Source organism: Meriones unguiculatus, chromosome 11 (assembly GCF_030254825.1).
Source record: "Meriones unguiculatus strain TT.TT164.6M chromosome 11, Bangor_MerUng_6.1, whole genome shotgun sequence".
NCBI lineage: Eukaryota > Metazoa > Chordata > Mammalia > Rodentia > Muridae > Meriones > Meriones unguiculatus.
Window position 1 is genome coordinate 82,153,710 of NC_083359.1, and position 24,882 is coordinate 82,178,591.

Below are 24,882 nucleotides of genomic sequence, written 5' to 3' on the forward strand. Positions count from 1 at the left end.
CTTTGATCCCAGCACTTGGGAGGCAGAGGCAGTAGACCTCTGAGTTTTGAGGCCAGCCTGGTCTACAGAGTGAGTTTCAGGACAGCCAAAGCTACACACAGAAAAAAATCTTTCTCGAAAAGCAAAAAACAAAAACAAACAAACAAAAAAAACTGTGGGAGGCCAGACTCAAGGCTACATTGTGTGTTCCAGGCCAGCCCCGGTTACAGTGTAGAGCCTGTCTCAAGAACCAAAACCTAGCCAGGCATGATGGCATACACCTATAATCTCAGCTCCTAGGAGGTGGAAGATAAGGACTTCTAGGGCAGCATGGGCTCCAGGATACCTTGTTATTAAAAACAAAACAAACCCAAACCCAAACCAAACCAAACCACCAAACAAAAAACCCAGCATAACCACAACAAAACCAACAACTTCCCAGTAATTGTTTATTGAGTGAGAGAAAGAAGTGCTTCTACATTTTCATTTAAGTAGATGTTAGTGAGTTTACAGTGAAGAAAGGACAGGCTGGGCATGGCGGACTCGCCTTTAATCCCTATACTCAAGAGGCAGAGGCAGAGGCAGAGGCAGGTGGATCTCTGTGAGTTCAAAGCCAGACTGATCTACAGAGCAAGTTCCAGGACAGTCAAGGCTACATACTAGAGAGACCCTGTCTCAAAAGCCAACAAAACAAAAAAGGAAGAACAGAACAACCAATTCTATGCTTTTGTAGCTAAAGCCAGAAGCAAAAGCACAGTATCTGAGTGGGGAGTATTAAAATGCTATTGATCTGAGGACAGCTTTTTTGTTTTTGGAGGGGGAAGGAGGTGGTGTGGTTCGAGACATTGTTTCTTTGTGTAACAAGCTCTGGCTGTCCTGGACTTGATTGTAGATCAGGCTGACTTCGAACTGACAGAGACCCACCTGCCCCTGCCTCCTGAATGCTGAGATCAAAGGTGTGTGCCACCAGCCTGGCTCTGAGGAGAGTTTTAATGTGAAATGCGTACATACTGCATGGTATTAGAATTCCATTTATTTCAGTTCTCCAGAGCAAGTTGAGGGGCTAAACGGAATTCTGTCAAAGATGTGTCCATTTTCCCAAACTAAACCAGCATCTTTATTCCAGTAGGAGTCAAAAACATCTGCAGAAAAGCCCGAAGTTAGGAGTTCTTTGCTCCAAATCTTTTTCCGTCCTTTCGGTACTTTTTTTTGGTACAGAGTACCTCACTGTTCGTACAGCTCTTAAGACATTTTGGAGAAGTCCGGCACATGCCTTGGAAGCAGAGGCTGGACACGCGCGTGCATACGCACCCCGCCCCAAACACACACACTCCATAGGGTACTGGGAGGGGTAAGATGCAAAAAAGATGAAAGAGTAGAGCAGGGGTCCAGAGCCTAAACACACACACACACACACTCTGGGCTGGGGAGAGGTGGGATGCAGGTTGGCACGCCTTTAATCCCAACACTCGGAAGGCAGTGGAAGTCACACTTCTGAGTTCGGGGCCCTGGTCTACTAGTCCAGACCTGAGAAACCGACAAGCTCAGAGGCAGTGCGAGACTCGGTAGGGGCGAGCGTACGCACATCGACTGACTTCTCGCCTGCCGGGACCGAAGGCACCGTGGCCACGGGCCCGGCGGGCGGCCGGGGAGGAGGTGAGACCAGTTTCTCCGCTCGGGGCGCGACTGCGCTCGGGACACGGGCGGGGCGCGTCGCCCGCTCCCAGGCTGGGCGTTGGGGCCAGTGACTCAGAGCTTTCCTCCGGGCCCCGCCCTCCGACGGCCACGCCCCGCCACGTTAGCCACGCCCTTTGCTCCGTTGGCCCCACCCCATGAGGAGGAGCCTCGCCCTCGTCTCCGCCCCAGTCTCGGGGCGGGCCGGAGTCTGAGGAAGAGGAAGGGGACGAGGACAACGAGCGACGGGCGGCGGAGGACGCGGAGGAGGAAGGGGAGGCCGACCAACAAGATGGCCCCTGCTGCAGGAGCAGCCTCAGCAGCAGCAGGTGGGGGGCTGGAGGCGGCGCTGGCGGTGGCGGCGACGGCCGTGGTCCGGCGGCCTGGGACAGAGTCAGAGTCGATGGTGGCAGCGGCGGCGACGGCGGCTGCCGCGACGGTGGCGACGGCCGCAGGGACTCGGAGCTGAGAGGAGCTGCTGCTCGGACCAGCGCGGTGAGAAAGTGGAGGGCGGCGGTGCGGGGAGCGGAGCGGCCGCGGCCGAGAACAATAGGCGGCGGCGGCGAGGATGGGGCTGTCCTCACCCGCCCTGCGCTCGGGACCGGCCCCGGGGCTTGTCAGTGGCCGGCGTCCTTTAGGCCTTAGGCCTCCGCGTGCCACCCGGAGGGCCTGCCGGGGTAGGTAGGCCGAGGGGCTGTGCGGACGCCGCCCCGGACGCGGGGAAGGCTGGGGAGGCTGAGGCGGGATGAGGTCCGAGCCTGGCCGGTTCCGCGGTTCCTCGGAGGACGGCGAGCGGGCGGAGAGTTGCTCGCAGGAAATGTTTAGACCCCTGTCTGTGCGGTGGGGGGGAGGGAGAAGGCGCCTGTAAACAGCCGTCGCTCCTGCCTAGCTGCCAGGCGTGGCTGCTCCCTCCCCAGCCCCTTTCCTCCTTTTGGCCAAGTGGGTTTTAGGGTGTCGGTTTCCCTGGAGTTCCTGGAGATAAACCCTATTGGCCAAGATGAAACCATGTGCAGGTGCCGTTTTCAAAAAGACCTAAGTGGCACAACAACAAATAACACAAGATGTGGTTGTTGGTAAAGGATGGAGTGGTAAGGGGTGGACCTTTCCTACCATCATTCTAAACATCAGGTCTTTGTAAACATCACTGTATTCACATCTGTGGTGAGAGTGAACAAGGGCTCTCTTGAAGCAGCAATAATATAACTCTTGACATCCCAGAATAGTCTGTGAAACTGGAAACAAAGCCACTTACTGGCAACGCGGAGACAGAACTTTTCCAACTAGCCATTTTGAATTGTGTAAGACATAGGAAATAACCTTACTGGTAAAGTGTGTTTCTTCTAGAAGCATTTACTCAGGAGAGGGAAGTGGTTCATCTGTCCCCTAGGATTTCTTGTATCTGTCTCATGTTCTAATATTACTTTTCTCCAATTTGCCCTAAAATTGGAGAAGAACCCCCCCCCTTTTTTTTCCTGTTCGAAATTTCATGTTTAAAACCTACTTTCTAAGATTTCAGAAACTTTGACTGGCTTTGTGATGCATGCCCAGTGAATCCTAGCACTCCAGTGAATCCTAGCACTCCGGAGGCTGAGACAGAAGGATCCTGAGTTCAAGGCTGAGGAGACCAGTCTCAAAAAAAAACCCAACTCAACTAACCACAACACCAAAACAATAGAAACTTTTACTGATAATTTTCAAAAACAAGGAACAGTTGTGACTCTGTTTTAAGTAGCTAGGGCTTAGGATGAGAACAGCCCTCCTTCTATATTAGTATATTATACTGCAGTAATATCTTAAAAAGTTAACTGTTTTTCCTAATGTAATTTTTCAAGGCATTTAACACGTACATTTTCAAGTGAAGGGGAAAGAGGTGAATTATATTCCAGTTTCTACCTGTGTATACAGAAAGTTGGATTAAAAACCTTGAATGCATTAAAAAAGACTGCTTAATATTCACTTGTAGGATCTATCTAGGGCCTTTGTATTTTTTCCTTTCCTTTCCTTTTATTGTTTTGGAGAAAGGGTCTTGCTGTAAGCTCAGGCTGGGCAGGAATTAACAATCTTCCTGTCTTAGCATCCTGAAGGCTGGGCTGAGTTCATGTTCTTAAAAGGAAAGTTGACTTGTACGAAAAAGATTGGTGGGTAGCTTTTGCCAATTTCTAGGATAAATTCCTAATTACAATTTATCTCTGGCTTGCTCTCTTACCCTCCTCTTTGCCGTCTCCCTTTTTTCTGTCGGGGTGCCCTCTCCCCCTACCATGTCTCTCTTCTTCCCTCTCTCTCTACCTCCATCCAATAAATATCTTTCATATAAAAAATTATCTCTGGCCATGTTAAAAGTATTGTTCAGTAATATGAAAATAAATTAGCAATACTAGATTCTAGTTCTATTGCAGGAATTGATGGTGAATAATTATATAAAACATGTAAACATCTGTTTAGGATTTGGAGTACAGTAGTAGTAGATTATCTGTAAACTTATTTTATGCCTAGCATAGTATTGTCATGGATGCTTTGATCTTTTGAATCTTGGAGAAACGGTTTCTGCTAGTGTGACTTGGGGGGGTGGCTGAGGATTTCAGAACATTTTCTTTTTGTTGTTTTGTTTGTTTTCCTATTGAATTTTATTAGGCACAGATAGAGTATCATGTATATTGTAATGATATTTAAGTTCACTTGTGGCCCTAAATATATTACAACAACTACATAATACTAATTTATGAGTTTGTAAACTTTAAGTTATGAGAAAAACCTCGTTTCATCCAGGACTTGTTAATCTCATTTGATACAAATTTTCTGAACGAGGGAACCAGAGAGAGATGGCTCTGTGGGCAAGAGTGGTTGCTGCGTACTGGTGAGGACTTAAGTCCAAGTCCTCAGCACTCATGTGGAGAAACAGGGTGTGGCTGTGCATGCCTGTCATCTCAGTGTTATGGTGGGGAAGAGACAGGAAGATCACTGGCATTGTGCTGGTTACCAACCTAGCTTCAGGTTTCGGAGACCCTGTCTCGAATAAGGCATAGGGGGACAGAGCAGGACACCCAGAGACCTTCTGTGGCTTCCCAATGAGCACATAGATGTATCTGCATATAGATACACACACTAGAAATTTTTTTTTTCGGGGTGGGGTGTCTGAGATGGGTCTTTGTGTAGCCTTGGTTGTCCAGGCTGGCCTTGAACTCACAGATATCTGCCTGCCTCTGCTGGGATTAAAGGGGTACCACACCACTGCCAGGCTAAAATCGTTTTAAATCATTAAATGTTAAGATTTTTTTAAATTTGAAATTGGATATTGATCAATTTAAAATGTCTCAGTTTTCATATCTTCAGTATCAGTATATCCTTGTTTTTTAGCTTATATTTTTCAAGAAATATGTAAACATTTACTTTACGAAGCTTTGAGACTGTAGCTTATGGATTAGATTTACAGTTGTGTAGTGGCTCATGCCTTTACCCTCACATTTGAGACAGGCAGGAGGATTGCCACAAGTTTGAGACTATCCTGGACTATAAGGTGAGACAAAAAAAGAAAAATGTTAAGTTAGGTTTGCTTTTTAAATTTTTTATTTTCATTATTATTATTATTATTATTATTATTATGTCTTTTTTTTAGATACGGTTTTTCTGTGTGTAGGCCTGTCTGTCCTGGAACTCACTTTGTAGATCAGGCTAGTCTCAAACTCAGAGATCTGCCTGTCTCTGCCTCCCAAATGCTAGGATTGGCTATTTTTGTTTGTTTGTTTGTTCTAAGATTAATTTATTATTTATACAGTATTTTGCCTGCATGTGTACACCTGCAGGCCAGAAGAGGACACCAGATCTCTTTGTAGATGGTTGTGAGCCACCGTGTGGTTGCTGGGAATTTTAACTCAGGACCTTTGGAAGAACGACCAGTATTCTTAAGTTCTAGCCATCTCTCCAGCTCCCTTTTGTTTATCTTTTAAGATAGAATCTTACTGTATAGGTTGACTTTCTTGGAGCTTGCTATGTAGACCACCAGGCTGGCTTTGAACTCTTAGAGAACCATCTGCCTCTGCCTCCTGAGTGCTGGAATGAAAGGTTTGTACCACTGTGCCTCAGATTTGCAGCTTCTTTTCTTTCTTTTTTTTTAAATATTTATTTATTTTACATATATGAATGCACACTGCATGTACACCTGCATGCCAGAAGAGGATTATCAAATCTTAGTGGTGGTTGTGAGCCACCATGCTGGGAATTGAACTCAGGATCTCTGGAAGAACAGACAGTGCTCTTAACCACTGAACCACAGATTTGCATTTTCATAGTAATATTAAGAGTTAAGATATGCTTGATTCCTGTAAAGAGATTGGAAAGGAGAATATTGTATATCATTAAAAAAATTACAGGGTTAGGGAGTGTATGGCACTGTGTTAAAGTGCTTGCCTAACATTCATGAAGGCCTGGGTTCTAGCCACAGCACATAAAAACATTATCATCATCAACCAAAAAACCCAAAGCTCTGGGTAATGGCTCTTAGCATTGTAGAGATAGAGGCAGGAATATCACTGCAAGTTTGAGGCTTATCTGGGCTGCAGAGTAAGTTCCAGATGAGTCTGGACTAGAATGAAGTCTTACCTCAAGAAAACAAACAAATGTATGTATGTATATATGTATGTATAATTTTTCAAAGCATATTCATTAAAAACATTTATTTAGTCCTTCTAGTTATGTTGCATTAGTGGTTGCATTGTTATCCTTATTTCACATATACAGAATCAAGGGCTAGAAGCAGCTAAGTATATCAAAAAGGTCACATAACTAATAGATAAGAATGTACTCACATCTAGGTGTTGAGACACAAATTAGCTGCTTTACCACAGCCATCATGTGTGTCATTACCAAACCTAGAAGCATCTTCTGTATCGACATATCTTTTTCCCATTGTGAAATATGTTTTATAGTATTGTACTTGACCCCTAACTTTCTGTTATTTGTACACTGCTGAATACCTATGATCAAGAAGGTATAAATTTGAATTCTTTTGTTTTTAGTTTTTTCCGGACAGTTTCTCTGTGTAGCCCTGGCTGTCCTGGACTTCCTTTGTAGACCAGGCTGGCCTCTAATGCAGAGATGCCTGCCCCTCCTACCCCAAGTGCTGGGATTACAGGCATTTGCCACCGCACCAAGGCTAAATTTGAATTCTTAAAGAAATGCTTATTTTCCCTTTTAGCAGGTCCAAATGCTATAAAATATGGACATTCATATTTTTATCTTCAGTTTTTATTTTATGTTTGAGTATATGTATTATGTACACTGTTCTGGTTCCTGCAGAAGTCAGAAAAGGATTTCAGATCCTTCAGATGGTTGTGAGCTGCTTTATAGGTACTAGGAACCAAACTCATGTTCTCTGCAAGAGCAACAGGTGCTCTTAACCTCTGAGCCATCTCTCCAACCCCTAGACATTAATATTTTTAGCAAGACAGATTTTTTTGGCATTGATTCAGTTTATTATATAATTACTAAATTGTACCTTTGAATTACTTTATGGAAAATTAAAAATAACTTTAATAATATTTAATGATGTTAAAACTAGGTCACCTGATACTTGAGCTTCTTCATTGATAAGTTCCCCCCCCGACCCCTTTATGCCATAGATCATTTAGAATTCTGCAATGTCTTCAAGACTTTAAGGCTTTAATATGGAATTTGATGGGGTCTAATTAGTCTATTTTTCATGTATGTATAAAGTGATGAGTCTCCCACAAAGTGAAGAACAAACTGTTAAGTGATCCCTGTTTGGTGACTGTCTCAGGTCAAGATGTTCCTTGGCAGAGTTTTCTGACCTGGTTTAGCTTTGGCTCTGATTATATTTATGCTTAGGAGTTAGGTATTCTTCAGGATAGGGTTCAGAAAGACTTCTCTTTCAGATTGGCCTATACTAGAACACTCAGATTTCAAAATCAGTATGCTTCAACTTAATATCTCTTGGTCAAAGCTGGATTTGAATTCTCTTTGGAGGTTAGAGTATAAGAATAGTTTTATCAAATGTTTATATACAGAAATTGTTTTTACTTCAGAGTGTCTTAAGGTATTCCTTGCATATTCAGGCATGAAATTATCAGTTTGCAGCAGTGTTGCCCTACAGACCATGTTTGCTCTTTAACGTAGCGTTTTTTATTTATTTGTTTATGTGAAATATACTTGTTAGTGTGTGTGCATGCAGGTGAAGGCCAGAGAAAGGCATTGAGACTCTTTCCAGTATTACTATGACCTTTGTGTGGGGGGGGGTGTATGCATATCACAGCATGCATGTGGAGGTCAGAGGACAATTTGAAGGAATTGGTTCTCTTCTACTTTGTCATTCCCAGGGGTTTTGCACAGGTTGTCAGGCTTGGTGACAAGGGTCTTTATGCCCTAAGCCATCATCTCTCAGCCTGTCCACCTTTAATTTTTAAGACGGGGTCTCATTTTTTGTTTGTTTGTTTTTGAGACAGGGTTTCTCTCTGTAGCTCTGGCTGTTCTGGAACTCACTCTTTAGACTAGGCTGGTCTCAGACTCAAGAGATTCGCCTTCCTCTGCCTTCCTGAGTACTGGGATTAAATCCACCACCACCCAGCCCAAGACAGGGTCTCTTAGTCAGCTTGAAGCTCATTTATTATTAGCTGGACTGGCTGGCCGATAAGCTTCGCAGTTCTGCCGTCTCATACCACCAGCTCGTATGTCATATGCCTCTGTGCCCTCAGGTTCTAGGGTGCCTAAACTTAGGTTCTCATGCTTGCATGGCATTGAGTCATTTCCTCAAGCCCTGTTCTGTCTGTATGTCTGTCTGCTTGCCTGCCTTTTTAAAAGATAAAATAAGACTCTGTCTCTGTCTCGTATGGTATGTACCTGTAAGATGCAGGTACTCAGTACAGAAGAGGGTGTCAGATCCCCTTGCGTTGGAATTACCCAGTATGTGTTCTGAGAACCAAACCCAGATCACCTGGAATATCAACAAGGCTCTTAAGTGCTGATCATCCCTGCAGCCCCTCTTCCAGTGTTTCTTAATGCATACAGGAATCTTGAAATGTGGACAAAGGAGCCATACCTGTTGGTATATTCCTATAATCCTAGCACTGGCGAGGCTGTAAGAAGGATGACAAGTTTGGGGTCTGTCTAGGGTATATAGAATGTTTCCAGCCAGTTCAGACCAAAGGACTTAATTAAGTTTCTTTGAAAAATGTCTTATTTATAATCATGCAAAATGTGACTCCTTTTTGTGTAGTTCTAAAGCAGAATAAAAGTTGTCAATCAAATATGAGAGTAGAAGAACTATAGATGAGATATTTAACAAAGCCAGGTGTGGTGATGCACGCCTTTGATCCTAGCACTAGGGAGGCAGAGGCAGGCAGATTGCTGTGATCTATAAAGTGAGTCCAGGATAGTCAAGGCTACACAGAGAAACTCTCTCGAAAAACAAACAAACAAACAACAACAAAAAAATTTAAATAAGAAGAATAATAAAAAATAAAGAAATTACCTGCAACAACAACCCTTTACCCCCATGTTATCCTAGAGCAGCACCTCCCTGCCTGGTGCCTATAGAATTTTGAGAATACCATTGAATATTATATATTGCCATATGTTAATCCTGATAATAAATTCACTGCAGAAATTTTTAAATACTTTTATAATGTTGAGAATAATAAAAAAAATTATAGGAGTGTATAGTAGAGCAGAAAATAGAGGTAGGTTTTGTTTTGTTTTGTTTTGCTTTGCTTTGAGATAGTATCCTGTAGCCAAGGTTGACCTCAAAAGCTGCTGTGTGACTAACTTCTTGCCCTTCTACCACCATCTGATCCTTCTGCCTCTACCTCCTAAGTCCTGGGATTACAGGTATGTTCCATGACCCTAGTCTTATGCATGCTAGGCAAGCAAGTATGCTGCTAGCTGAATCACCTCCTCAACTACATAGACAGAAACTGCTAGAACATTCAAGTGAAAACTATCCAAGTGTCCTTTTTTTCCAATGACTTAAATTTTTTTATGTGTGTGTGTGCCTGAGGGTATGAATGGACAATACATGGGTGCAAGTGCCCGTGGAGTTCAGAAGAAGGCATTGGATCCCCTGGAGCTGAAGTTAATAAGAACTGGGATGTGGGTTCTGGGATCTGAACTTGGGTCCTCTTCAAGAGAAGTGAGTCCTCTTAACCCCTGAGCCAACTCTCTAGCTTTAGTGCTTATCTTTTAAGACTTAACATTTTGGGGCTGGAGAAATGGATCAGCGGTTAAGAACACTGGCTGTTCTTCCAAAGGTCCTGAGTTCAATTCCCAGCGACCACTTGGTGGCTTTCTGTAATAGATCTGATTCTGTCCTCTGCTGTGCATGAAAACAGTGTTCATATACATAAAATTAAAAAAAGAAAAGGCTTACATTTTATAATCCCTCATCCTTAGAAGGAGAAATGGTGATACATTTTTTTTTAAAGATTATTTAGAAGTTTAGATGGCACAAGTATATCTTTAAACTATACCTGGTTCCCAATTCCATTCCATAAATATTATATTCCTCTCTTCATCCTGACAATACAATAATTTTAGGAATACTCATCTAGACTATTTGAGAACATTTTAAGCATTATTATTCAAACTACATTTTAAAAATCTTTGTATAGGACTTGGAGAGATGACTCAGTGAGTGATTAAGAGTATTGGGAGGCAGAGGCAGGCAGATCTGTGTGAGCTAGCATTACAGAAGGTTGTGAAGCACCATGTGGGTGCTGCAGATCAAACCTGGGTCCTCTGGATGAGCGTGCAGCCAGGTGTCTTAACTGCTGACATCTCTCCAGCCCTCAGTCTTTGACTTTTACTTTGGAATTTGTTGTTCGGTATCTGCTGTTAGCTACATGACGTTTGAGAGTGCTAGTGCAGGCAATGTGATGTGCAGAGGAGGACGTTGGGTATTGTTCTATTGTTCTCTGCCCAGTGACGTGAACCTGACTGACTGCTTTGTGCTGGATGGCTAGCTGACAAGCAGGCTCCTCAGAGCCTCCTTTGCATCTGGGAATGCCTGGCTTGTTGACAGATGTGTCCAGAGCTTAGGCTTTATTTCGTTTTGTGTTTAAATGTTGGAATTGAGAATTTAAACTCAAGTCCTCATGGCAGCACAGCAAATACTCATACCACTGAGCCATCCATCTCTCCAGCACCTTGAATTGAAACCTTTAAATGGATTTTAATTTATTATGATGATGATGATGATGATGATGATTTGAGATAGGGTCTCACTGTGTAGCTCTGGCTGTCCTAGAACTCACTATGTAGATTAGGCTGCCTCAAACTCACAGAGATCCACCTGCTTCTGCCTGGCTAGTGCTGGAATAAAGGTGTGTGTCATTACACCTAACAGTAGATTCTTTAATTGGTTTCTATTTCATTTAAATACATTTCAGTTAAATACAATTTTAAATTTAGTTCCTTGGTTGTACCAGCATGTTTCAAAGGACTAGTAGCTATAGATAGCTAGTGGCTGCAGCTTTGAGCCAGGTGTAGCGGCACATGGCTTAGTGTCAGCACTCCAAAGGCAGAGGCAGACAAGTGAGTTCAAGGCCAGTCGGGTCTACATGGGGAGTTCAGCCCCACCAGGACTGCATAGGGAGACCCTGTCTCCAAAAATAAAAGTTATGGATTTTTCTTTTGTTTTAGGAAATGCCATTTTATTATGTAGGTCTCCTGCTGATGAAAGTCTGCTCATTGGGGCTGGAGAGATGGCTCTGTGGTTAAAAATATGTCTCAGAGGACCCCAATTTGAGTCCCAGAATCCAGGTTGGTGCTTGTAACTGCCAGTAATTCCAACTCTAGGGAGTCTGATACACCTTTTGGCCTCCTTGGACACCTGTACACATATGTGATACACACAGACAATTTTTAAAACTAAAATGAATCTTTAAAAAAATGAACTTGCACTCAACCAAAGACCACGAATGGATATAACCTAGAACCTCTGCTCGGATGTGGCCCGTGGTAGCTCAGTAACCAATTGGTTTTCCCTAGTAAGGGGAACAAGGACTATTTCTGACAGGAACTCAATGGCAGGCTCTTTGACCTTCCCACCACTCAAGGGAGGAGCAGTCCTGTTAGGCCACAGAGGAGGACATTGCATCCATTCCTGAAGATACCTGATAAAACAGGGTCAGATGAAAGGGGAGGAGGTCCTCCCCTGTCAGTTGATTTGGAAAGGGGCAGGGAGGAGATGAGGGAGGGAGGGAGGGTGGGATTTGGGAGGGAATGAGGGAGCAGGATACAGCTGGGATACAGAGTTAACAAAATGTAACTAATAAGAAAAATAAAATTAAGAAAAAAAATGAACTTGCTCATAAAATCAGAAAAAAGAAACCCTTTACTTGTTATCAGTAGAAAAAATTTTTTGACATTTTTTGATGTATGAAAGTCATTAGGACAAAATAATGTCGTGTTTAAGTCTTTTTAAATACATGTAAGAATAACTGGCATCCATTTTTAGTGTCAAAAGAACAGATAATACTTCATGTATGTGTGTGTACACATATATACTTATTTCTTTTAAACTTTATTATAATAAATAGTAGGAATTAAAAAAAATCACACACCAGACCCAACTCAATGAATTTCTACTGAGTTATTAAGTTAAAAAAGTCTTTGTATAGTTTAGGAATAACTGTGTTTGGAGAAGTAATGGTCAGAAATGAAGTAATTTTTACTATTGCCATTCTCATATTTTTCCCATTTTAGGTTTTTGTTTGTTTGATGTTTGGTTGTGGTTCCCCCCCAAAAAAAACAAAAAACAAAAAAAAAACCACCAAAACAAACAAACAGGATTTCTCTATGTAGTCTTGGTTGTCTTGGACTCACTTTGTAGACCAGGCTGGCCTTGAACTCACAGAAATTTGCCTGTCTTTGCCTCCCAGAGTGCTAGGATCACAGGTGTGCACCACTGTGCTTGGCTTTTCACATTGGATTTTATACTTTAAGTAGCAAATATATTTCATGTGCTTATCCACCAGCAAAACAAATGAACAACAACAAAAAAATCCATGACAGAACTAGAAAAACAATTAACTTTGTAGTTCTTTCATAATTCATGTTCATTGCCTACATTAATCCCTTCCCATTATTTAATATTTAGCCTTGTTATGTTCTCTACATGTTATACTGTACCTACATGTATATTTATTTACATGTCATATAATAGTATGTTAATTATATTAATATATTATTATGTATTATTGGCTAGATTCTACATGAGGGAGAACATGAGTTATTTTTCTTTCCAAGATTATGTGATCTTGTTTAATATTAAATATCCTAATTTATCCATTTTCCAATATTTTGGTGAGGGAATTTCTAGACAGGGTTTCTCTCTGTAGCTCTGGCTGTCCTGGAACTCACTCTGTAGACCAGGCTGACCTCAAACTCAGAAAGATCTACCTGCCTCTACTCTCCGAATGCTGGGACTAAAGGTGTGTGCTACCACACCTGGCAAATTTTGAGTAGATTTTTTTGTACAAGGTGAAAGATGAGAATCTAAATTTATTCTGACAGCAGAAAATCCAGTTTTGCCAACACCATTTGAACAGACTATATTTTCTAGTATATGTTTTTGCCTCCTTTGTAAAAAATTTAGGGGCTGACTTATGACTACAAAACTCAGGTTGAACATTGTAATGTCTTTAACAGTGTTCTTTTTCCTTTTTAGTTATTCATGGACTTTAATGGTTTCATATGTATTCTTGAATTGTTTTTGCTAAACTTATCAAAACATCATTTTGATAGATTTTATATTAACTCTAACTTTGGTAGTATAGCCATTTTCACAATATTAGTTCTGCCAATTTAGGAGCATGGAATGTATTTCTCTTGTCTAGTATCTTCTGTGAATTTCTCTTTCAACATCTTGAAGTTTGTTATGGGGAGGGGCCCTTTCACCTCTTTGGTTAGATATATTCCTAAATACTTAAATTTTTTTCTGGCATTATTATGAATAAAATATCTTTTCTGACTTTTTTCTCTGAGAGTACACTGTTGGTATACATGAAGGCTACTTCGCTTTTTTACATTGATTTTTGTATCCTACATCTTTGCTGTTAATATTTTGTTAGTCTGAGAGTTTTCTAATAGACCCAATAGGATCTTTTAAGTAAAGAACTATCTCATGTGCAAATAGGGATAGTTTGGCTTCTTCTCTTCCTATTATCCACTTTATGTCATTCTCTTGTCTAATTGCTATAACTATGACTTGGGCACTATATCAAATAAGAAAAAGGAGAGTGGACAACCCTGTCTCGTTCTTGATTTTAGAAGAAATGTTCTCAGTTCCTCTGTAATACTTTTTGTTTTATTTTGAGATCATTTGTCCCCTTGTAGCCTAGGCTGGCAAGAACACATAATTCTCTTGTTTCAGCTTCTTAAGTACTTGCATTACGGGTGTGTGCCTTCAGGGCTAACTCACTGTTCTCCTCAACACACACACCTATATTTTTTCCTTCATTATAATATTTTTTATATTTGGCATGTATGTTTGCATGTGTATTATGGTGCATGTGTGGAGGTCTAGGACAACTTGGGGAGTTAATCCTCTTTTTCATGTGAGTTCAAGGGACTGAACTCAGGTTGTCAGACTTGAGGGCAAGTGCTTTTAACTTGATGAGCCATTGTGCTAGCCGTGAAACTCAAAATGGGGCCCAGGCTAGGCAGAGCTAAGTTTGAAGCTAAAGTATTATTGGCAGTTAAAAGAACTGGCTTCTCTTCAAGAATACCTGGGTCCAATTCCCAGCATCTACATGGAGGCTCACAACCATCTATAATTCTAGTTTCAGTGGATTGTACACTTCCTTTTGGCCTCTTTGAGTACCACACACACTCATGGTGCACATAGGTACCTGAAAGCAAAACACTTATATAAAAGTAAATAAATCCATTCTTGACTGCTGGAGGCGGCAGGTTCCTAGATCCCCAGCTATGCCATGGCAGACAACTACCCTGCCTGCCATCCTCCTCCTTCAGCCATGTAGGTGTGGGAGACTGTGGCTTGCCTGCATCTGCCAGTTATACAGTGTTGGAAGAGGACATTGTTGGAGACTTTGCCCATGGAAAGCTCTCAGTGGTGTATAGATTTTTCATACAGCTTGGACAGATTTATCAGTCTTGGCCGGAGAAGTCTACCCCTTTTACAGTTATCTGGTGGGTTCTGATGCTGGGCCTGAGTTCTATACGATTTGAGTTTACCTGTTACAGGGTTGGTACATTGTAACCTATACCTTGGGAATTTACCACCTAAACCTTTTCATAGCTTCCTTTCTCCGGAGGATATTCCTTGATGGATGACTTAGATAATAGCTCTTAATTACCAACCAAACAGAATGAGGAATTTTGTACCTTCATTTGAAGGCTTCCAGAATTCAAATTTTGGCATGCAGCTACAAAGGCATTCTTGTGGTTATGGTCTGTACCTTCTTCGAGACTTTTACTATCCTAGTGTTCATCATGCGTTTCTGTATCACAATAAAGAGGCAAAGTTCAAGGTTAACACAGAAAGAGGAGATACATAGGGAAGGATGATATATGCTAGTTAGAAGACGCTGGACTGAATCTGTCATACATATTCCAAGAATGTTTTTGAGCCATTGTAACAGTGCCTTTTTCAAATAGTTGATTATGAGGAAGTTGAATTTTCTTTTTAAGAGGAGCCTGAATGATTTGTACCTAGATAGCAGGTTCTTGAAGAAACTGGTATTTAAACCAAATTGCATTGATTTCTTTTTCGAGAATGTTCATGTATTTGAAATGAACAAAATTGTAGTAAACCATAAGCTGGGAGACAAGGCTGATAGCATCCCAAGAGAGTGGGAGGGAGGGAGGCAATGCAGCCCTGGGGAGCTGCCTTCCTGACCATGATGAGGCCACTCCTCTGTGCTAGGGGTACATGCCAGCTTGCTTCCTGCATGTGGAAAAAAAAAAATAACACTTTGAGGGTACTTTTTACATAGCACTGTGGGGTTCTATCTCTCTAGAGGTGTTTTTCAAGTTAGCCTCCATCATAATGACTCCAAACTGTATTCTTAACTACTGTAATTGCTTTTGAGGACCTGGAATTATAAAGATATATTAATTATATTTTAATCATTTGAAAAAAATCCTTTTTTTTTTTTAAGATTGAATACAGATCAGTTAATAGGCCACTAAATTCAGGGTGGAGAATTTCAGGGATGTAGCAGTTCCTGGGGCACTGGGCATAGTAAATATTCAAGTTCTTGCTGGTTTTTTTTTTTTTTCTTTTTATGAATAAGAGTATCTCTCAACTATGATTGGATGGGAAAGTGATGGGAAAGGATGTTGATGTAAGAGATAATGTCCCCTCCCTTCTCCTAACAAAGAAAAAATGAATTAAGTAGGAGAGGAATGATTATCAGATAGTGTACATTGATAGGCTGGCTAGTGTTATCAGCAAAGAAAAAAAAATTGTTCAAAATAAGGAAAATGGCTGGATGTGTTAATACTTGGCCTGTCTTGCCAGCAGTTGGGATGTGGAGGCAGAAGGATCAAAAGTTCAAGGTCAGCCAGAGCTACTAGAGAGCCTATCTTAAATAGCCAAATAAAGAAGAATATATGTTTAATTTCCATATAGCTTTTAAATGTTAAAATGCCACAGCATATTGCCTTTGCTTCAGTTTCCTTATGTATAAAATACAGTAATGCTTTTAGGGTAATTGTAAGAATTAAATTAGATAGCGCATGTAATACATTCCTTCCTTTCTTTCTTTTTGATTTTTTTTTTTTTCAAGACAGTTTCTGTATGTAGCCTTGGCTGTCCTGGAACTCAAAGATCTACTTTTCTCTGCCTCCCTAGTACTAGGATTAAAGGTGCCCAGCCTTAGAGTTACTCTTTAAACAGAGCAAGTACTCATCTATCTTTTGTTACTGTTTTGAGACAAGGGGTTTGTAGCTTATGCTGGCCTTTACTCAGTATGAAACTAAAGATTATTTTGAACTCCAGATCCTTCTGCTTCTACATTTTAAGTGCTTGAATTATAGGAAAGTGCCACCACACCTGTTGAAGAGCCTCTGTACTTATGAAACTTGGGTTTTAGTAGTGGTGATATAGCTTGTTGTTCAGTGAGGTGGAATAGCAGGAAAGAGGGGATTGAGGTAAGGATACTTATTTTTCTTGATTTCAGAGGATGTTGGGGATTGAACCTAAAGCATCATGTGTGTAAGTGGTCTACTATTAAGCTATACTCATAGACTTTAAGATACTGTTTTAAGAGGTTTTGCTTCTTGACATTCCAAAAGCAGGAAATTGGAAATTATCCAGGCTTGTCTCCTACTCATGAAGATCCCTCTGCATCTGCTTCCCCAGTGATGAGATTAAAGGTGTGTGCCACTACACCCAGCCCAGGATGAATTTGGACATTTTCATTTTTGTTTTTTTTTTTTTTTTGAGACAAGGTTTCTCTGTGTAGCCCTGGCTGACCTAGAACTTGCTCTGTAGACTAGGCTGGCCTCGAACTCTGATATCAACCTACCTCTGCCTCCTAGGTGTACACTACCACCTCCCAGCTTGATTCTAGACATTTTCTTTTCAGATTATTCATTGTTGTTGCATAGAAACAGTTTGTTTTTCAGTATTGATTTTGAACTTTGCACTGTGTCAAATTATTAGTTCTTATTTTTTGGAGGGTAATGGCATCTGTGAGAAGAGAGGTTCTTCTATTCCTCATGGCTGCCTTTTATTTCTTTTTTATAGCTCTTAAGTTTTATAATACATTATATGGCAGTGGTGAAAGCAGGCATCCTTAGTGATTTCTAATTTGTTTTCAAATGTTTATTTATTTCTATGAGTATGGCCATTTTTGCCTGCCTGTGTGACTGGACAGCATACATGCAGAACCAACAGAGGAGGGATCCTCCAGGACTGTAGTTACAGATGGCTGTGAGTCATCATGTGGTTGCTGGGAATTGAACCCAGGTCCATTTGGAAGAACAGTCAGTGCTCTTAACTGCTGAGCCATCTCTCTAGCCCCTGGTTCCTAATCTTAAAGGGGATTCTTTAATCCTTCCTTTTGAGTATGATGTTGGTGAATTTTTTAAAATAAAAATTGAGGGAATTCATTTCTTTTGATAAGTTCTTTGTCTTTTTTATTATAAAAGATCATTGAATTTTGTCAAATATATGTCCTATTTTTATTGAAACGATTGTTGTTTTTTGTTTGGTTATTTTCTTGTTGTGGTGTATGTGTTGCTTTTTGTTTATTTAACTTTGCATTTCAGGATAAATCCAATTTGGGCATAGTATATATTTAAACTATATTTTTCTTGATCTTGTTGTTTTTAAACATATATCCATATTCAAAGGTTTTTTTTTTCCCCTTGTAAATTTCTGTAGTTCATTATGTATCAGGATAATACTGGTCTGTGAGAATGAGCTGGATAGTGTACCTTCTAATTTCTTTTTAAGTTTATGAAGAATTAGTGTTCCAAATTTTGATAAAATTTGTCAGTGACTTCATCTGCTCCTGAGGTTTTACATGTGTGTGTGTGGGTAGTGGGTAGTTTTGTTTTGTTTGAGTATCCCTCTAACTGGGATTGGGCTGGAGCCCATAAATGTATGTAGTACAGGCAGTCCCTGAATTCATGGTAATCTTCCTGTCTCAAGTGGTTGGTCCCACACCCAGCTGGGGAGTGTTGTGGTTGTTAATTCACTCTCCAGCTGCTAAACGTCCTCAGATTGCATGTTTCTTCCCTGTTCTGTTATTGTAAGGTTAGTAATAATGCTTTCTGTTACATTTCTGATTCTACTAATCTGTATAGCCTCTCGATTTTCTTGGTTAGTGTGTCTTTAAAAGTTTGTCAACTTCTCATTTTTTAAGATTTATTTATTTTTACCTCAGTTCAAAGGAAGCCCATTGGCTGCTCAGTTTCCAAGTGGGTGCCCTATTGAGGGGTACAGAGGCTGTCTCTGACATGAACTCAGTGGCAGGTTCTCTGATCATCTCTCCCGGGGGGTGGGGGTGGTGCAGCCTTGCCAGGCCACAGAGGAAAATGATACAGCCAGCCTTGATGAGGCCTGATAGGCTAGGGTCAAACAGAAGAGGAGGAAGTCCTCCCCGTCAGGGGACTAGGGAAAAGGCATACATAGAGGGAGTAGAGGGAGGGTGGGTGGATCTGGGAGGAGACAAGGGAGGGGGCTGCAGCAGGGATACAAAGTGAAAAAATTATAATAAATAAATGTATAAGTAAAACTAAAAATTTCAAAAAGATTTATATGTGTGAATGTTCTGTCTTCATGCCAGAAGAGGGCATCAGATCACATTATTGATGGTTGTGAGCCACCATGTGGTTGCTTGGAATCAAACTCAGGACCTCTGGAAGAACAGCCAGTGTGCTCTTAACCTCTGAGCCATCTCTCCAACTTATTCTTTATTTTGCTTGTTCTTGAGACAAGGTGTCACACTGAAGCCCAAAATGGCCTGGAGTCCATTATGTAGCCCAGGCTAGCCTCAGATTTACAGCAGTCCTTTATACTCAGCCTACCATATGTTAAGGATTGTAAGTCTGAGCCTTCTCTTTCTTGTTTCTTCCCACTTGCCTTCCTTACTTATATGATAGAATTGTTTCACGAGGTCAGGAATGGTGACCTACCATTCATGGGACATTGTTTCAAAAATAGAGGGGGACTTGTCAGGTTTGTGAAAGGCTCTGTATTCAATGTCCAGAACTGAAAAAAGGAGGAAGGAAAAGGGCAAGAGAGGTTTACCCCTTAAAGTTGCTATCTGGTGATATGAGGAAAAAGTACTCAAAAATGATTCTTTATGCTTCTGTCACAGGTAGTCAGTGTGCTTTTGACAACAAGAACAAAAGGTAATTCTTCAGCAAAGGCGTATGCCTTAGTCCCAGCACTTGGGAGCCACAAGTGGGCAAATCTCTGTGAGTTCCAGGACAGCCTAGTCTACAGAGAGAGTACCAGGCCTGCCAGGACCCCACAGAGAAACTCTGTCTCAAAAAACAAAACAGAACAGAAAAGAAAAGAAAAGAAAAGAAAAGAAAAAAGAAAAGAAAAGCAGGTTAATTAGAGATGAGGTGGTTTTATACATAGGAAGGGTCAAACCCCTTCTGTACCTTGCTTTGTAATATGTATACTATAGTCCTGGTATTCAAGAGATACCTGCACTTAAGATGCTGTTTTCAAAGTTAGCAGAACCTAGTTGGTAGTAGAAAGCATAAAAATAGACTAAACCACTGAAGAAAATTTAGAAAAGAGAATTGAAATTTTGAGGATCAATCCAATGTCGGAAAGAGAAGAAACACCAGAGTCAAGTTGCCTTGGCGTTCAGTATCTTCTTAGACAGGGTTTTGAATTAGAGCCAGAAATGGGTAGCATTTGTAGTATAGAAAGAGTTAAAATAAGAATTGAAGAGTAATAATGATTTTACAAGAAAAGTTCTTTATGTGTTAAAGAGTTGTTACAATTAGTAGTTAAAGTAGGTAGAATGCTAGTTTGAACATGGACAGTGAGAAGACAAATGGCAGAGCCTAGATTGGCAGAGATTGAAGGAGGGTTTTGTTTTAGGCTAAGACAAAGTTTCAGTATGCAGTGCTAGCTGGTCTGGAAATCACAGACATCACCTGCCTCTGTCTCCCCAGTGCAGGGATGAAATTGCCCAAGGACATTTTTCTTTTTCTTTTTTTTTTTTTCTTTCTTTTTTCTTTTTTTCCCCCTAAAATAAGAAACAAAGGTTGGAGACATCTCCCCCCCCCCCCCCAGTTCTGAGCAGTCATTTATACACACTGTTAGGCAAGAATAAGGAGGGACAAATTGAAGAAACACCACAGAATTAAAAGCTGGTGTTCATCAACTTGAAAAATGAACTGGCTGTAATTAGATTGTATGTATTTGTCTCTACTTTCAAAGTTATTATTTGCCAATCAGATTTGTCGTTGTGAGTAAAAATAACTTTTGACAGTGGAGGACTCTTAAAAACAAACACAAACCAAGCATGATGACATATTTCTAAATCTTAAGAAGCTAAGGAAAGAAGTATGAATTTGAGGCTATCCTGGGCTACAGTGAGACCTGCCTAAGAAAAACAAAATATATTTAGCAGAGAAGGGCTGATTTTAAAAGATTACTTGAACTGCTAACACTCTGTTAAAATATCCAAGCTTTGTTCATGAATCTTTTACTTTGGAATATTATGACTTAGGAAAGCTGTGTAATTAAGTAGAAAGGTGATGGAGAGATTGGTTAGCTATTAAAAGTTAAATAGCCAGGCAGGGAGGCAAAGGAGGCCAGCCTAGTCTACAAAGTGAGTTCCAGGATAGCCAGAGCTACACAGAGAAACCTTGTCTTGAGAAGCCAAAAATAAATAGTTTATGTTGCTCTGCAAAGGACTTAAGTTCAGTTTCCAGCACTGGTGTCTGACAGTTCACAGCACCTGGGGGGGGGGGGGTTCCAGCACTCCCTTCCAGCCTCCATGAGCATTTGCAGCTCACATGCACACACACCCACAGACACACAGAAACATAATTTAAAAATAAATCTTTTTGAAAATTAAAAAGAAAATGACAACAGCTTTCACAAAGAAAGCCAGTTTTAGGAATTCATGTTTTATTTAAAAGCAGTAAAAAAGATAATGAATAAATAAAAATGCATAGTGAATGCTTTAAAATATTACCAATTTTAGTAATTAGTTCTCACTGGCTTACCGTTAAATGTAGAGAACATTGTTTTTCATGTGCTCCTCTGTTTGGTATAGGAATAAAGAATAAAATAAATAATAAAATACTGACATAGAAAGCTTAAAAAATAAAATAACTTCACAGTTTTGATATCTGTAATTTTCCTTACAGCTAAATTAAATTTCCTTTTAAGATGATGTTTTTTAATCTGGCTGTTTCATGCTAACGCTTCTATAGTAACTACTGTTATCTTTTTCAGTGTGGTACATTTTACATAATCTATTATGACTTGAATCTACAGGAACACAAAGTTAGATACTTTCTTGGGCACTGCACTTCCTCAGGTTTTTATCCCTTGTTACTGCTTTTCTTCCTATGTTTGGTCTATGTTGGATCTAAACATGATTCTTTGCCTCTGGACACAGTAAAATTAAGCCACTTAGCCAGCTGGAGGCAGTAGCAGGCCGATCTCTGTGAGCTCAACATCTAATTTACTTTGGGCAGTGGTTCTCAACGTTCCTAATGCTGCCACCCTTAATATAGTTCCTCAGTATAGTTGTGATCCAACCATAAAATTATTTTTGTTGGTACTTCATAACTGTAATTTTGCTACTGTTAGATATGCAGGATATCTGATTTATGACCCCATGTAGAAAGGTCATTTGACTCCTAAAAGGATAGACCAGAGGTTGAGAACTGCTGACTTAGGGAGTTTCAGGCTAGTCAGGGCACATGTAGAAACCCTGTCTCAAAAACAAAAACAATTGAATCAGCCCATTTAGCTTTTTCCCCTAAGGGGTCTGATAAACCAAGTTCTGGCTTCCAGGCCTTTTCTCTTCATGTAGGTCTCAGGTAATTGTACATGTATAGAAACATTAGTATATGGAATTACATGTAGTGTGTTGTGTGCTGTAAGTAGAATTCAATCCATATATTTTATGAAGAAATATTTTTATAGTCACAATTGTGTCTCCTCAAAAGGGCTCATTACTAAAACTTCTGGTCTTCAAATCTTAGACTATAATTTTCCCTGTAAGTTACTGATGCTCCACTGGGAATTATGACACAGAGTGTAATAATAACCCTTTGGTTTTCTTTGTGTTATTACTTACTTAGCTTTTCAGGGTAGTTACAAATTTTCTCATCTCTGATGTGGTCCCTTCATGCTGGTTGCAATAGAAATGTTCCAGAGAAGTGGCAAGTTAGATTAAGGTCAAGAACAATGATTCTTAAAAAGTTATCACGTGGGGCAGTATGAGAAGTGATCCAAGAATTTTTTCTTTTACATATAATAAGGTTTTGTTTGGTTTAATAGTTTTCTAAAAGGCAGCCTAAATCTAACCTACCTAAAACCTGTGTTTTAATCCAGCTCAACAGTTAATTAGCCATGGGCTGAGAAAGCTGCCCACCATCAAGGGTTTATCATCTACAAACAGGTATACTTATGTCAGGAGAAGAACTCTTTTACAACAGTTACTTATGAATTTTAGTTTCTATTTTTCTTTGAATCAGGGACATATAAAATAAACTCATAATTTTGTGGTAAGAGATGGTAATATGGTTGTGTTATAGTTAACATTTCACAGCAGTATAATTTAGCTGTTCAGTAGGGTTGTTGCTGTGTTCATAGAAAAACCTGACCAGTGGACATTTTAAATTTTGATAAAGCAAAAAAAAAAAAAAAAAAGACCTTTAATGATTTTAGCAGGTTTATTGTCTAAAATTTACAGAAAATAAAGTTCACTTAAGTGTAGAATTAACTGATTTTAATTTATAGAGCTGTGCAACTGTCACAATCATCTGGTTTGAGATTTCTCATCATTAACAAAAATTTCCTAATGTTAACCAACTACTATTAAGTTCCATCTCTTTTATACACAATGGAGCACGTCAATAATCCCAGCACTTGGGAAGGCAGAGGCAGGGGGATCTCTGAGTTCGAGGTCAGCCTGATCTACAAAATGAGTCCGGGATAGCCAAGGCTACACAGAGAAACCCTGTGTCAACATCCCCTCCCCCCAAAAAAAGTTTCACTTGTAAGGTGACACACATTATAGAGCTGGACATAGTGGTACACACCTGTAATCCCACCACTCGGGGAGTCAGAGGTGGGTGGATCTTTGTGAGGATCTTTGTTTGAGGCCATCCTGGTCTACAAAGTGAGTTCAGGACAGGCAAGGCTACACAGAAAAACCATGTCTCAAAAAAGAAGGCCAAACAAAACAAAAATAACTACTTAGAAGTTTGGCCTCCCTGAATCATAGCCCTGCCATTTACTCTGAGTACCTCTTTATGTGAAGCCTTCTAAATTTTTTAATTGGGTAATAACTGTATTACAGCATTGATAGCATTTCATTGCAATCCCGTTATCCTTGAAGGATACATTTCAAGACCCCCAGCACATGCCTTAAATTGTAGGTAGTACTGTTCAATGGATAGTGGCTAGTATACAACCTGTCTACATAATTCATGCCCTTTGATAATTGATACCTCCTTTGCATCACTGATTTTATACTTTAGGACCATTTATTGAGAGGTTACTCAACACAAATGGGTACAAGATGCGTTCCAGACTAGTGAGGGCTACATAGTCAGCCTCTGTGTCAGCCCCTTGCCCAACATCAAGTGTTTATCATTATAAGTAGCTATAATGATGCCTCAGAAGAACTAGTTTAGAACAGGTATTTGATAAATTTGAAGTTTGATGTTTCTCTGAATCGGGTATCTTGACAACCAAGGTGGCTATTAAGTAACAAACAGGTAGCATATGTAGTGTAGATCAGCATAGTAAACAAGGATTCCACTTATACTCTATTCTGAATAGTATGATGAAATATACCATCTGGGAGGTGAGTCATTCCTTTGTCCAAGAATCAGGATGTTGGTATTTTAATAATATTATTTCATGTGTTTACTTCTAGCCCAAGTAGAAGACTGTTTATTACATTTATTAAACCATATATCCCGTGGTGTATGTGTGTGTTAAATATGATGTGAACAACTATTTGATAAGCTTGAATATTTTTTTTAAATGTGGTTGGAGAAAGAAAAACAATGAAGAAGTAGAAATTCTTGGATCAGTTTCTACAATTAGCTCAAACTTTGAGTCTCCAAAAAATATCTAAAAATCTGCACTTTGTAGTTTATAGTTCTTGCAATAGAGTATCAAAGAGTGGCTTACAAGGGTTTTTTAAAGAAAATTTAATTAGGGAGAGAATATGAATGTATATGGTTTATGAGTCCAGGTACATGTGCATTTGAGCTTTGAGATCACAGGAGAACTTAAGGTAGCCTCCTCTATCACTTGCTGCCCTATTCTTTTGAGATAGGGTCTCTTGTTGAGCCTGGAGCTAGGCTGGTGACCAGCAAGCACCATCTCTTCTATCTCCACTTTATTCATGTATGTGTATATGAGCTGTCCTTTCTCTATTAGCACCTTGATAAAATATCAGTTGGCTGTAGATGCATGAAATTCCTCCACTCCTTACCAAGTAAGCAAATACCCTGAGTTAGAATGTCTTGTGTTATTTGATCTTTGCTAATTATTTTGTGTGACCACTCTCTTTTTAAGTTAAA

The 24,882-nt window shown here is 40.1% G+C and overlaps 1 protein-coding gene across 1 annotated transcript in view; it reads left to right on the forward strand.

The window, feature by feature from the left end:
• Nucleotides 1–2,010: 2,010 nt before the first annotated feature.
• The window catches only part of Rc3h1 (ring finger and CCCH-type domains 1), a 73,608-nt gene continuing 50,736 nt past the window's right edge, over nt 2,011–24,882 (forward strand). Inside the window, exon 1 of the mRNA XM_021656754.2 lies at nt 2,011–2,148. The gene's annotated coding sequence lies outside the window, so the exon portion shown is untranslated. The remainder of the gene's footprint in view (nt 2,149–24,882) is intronic.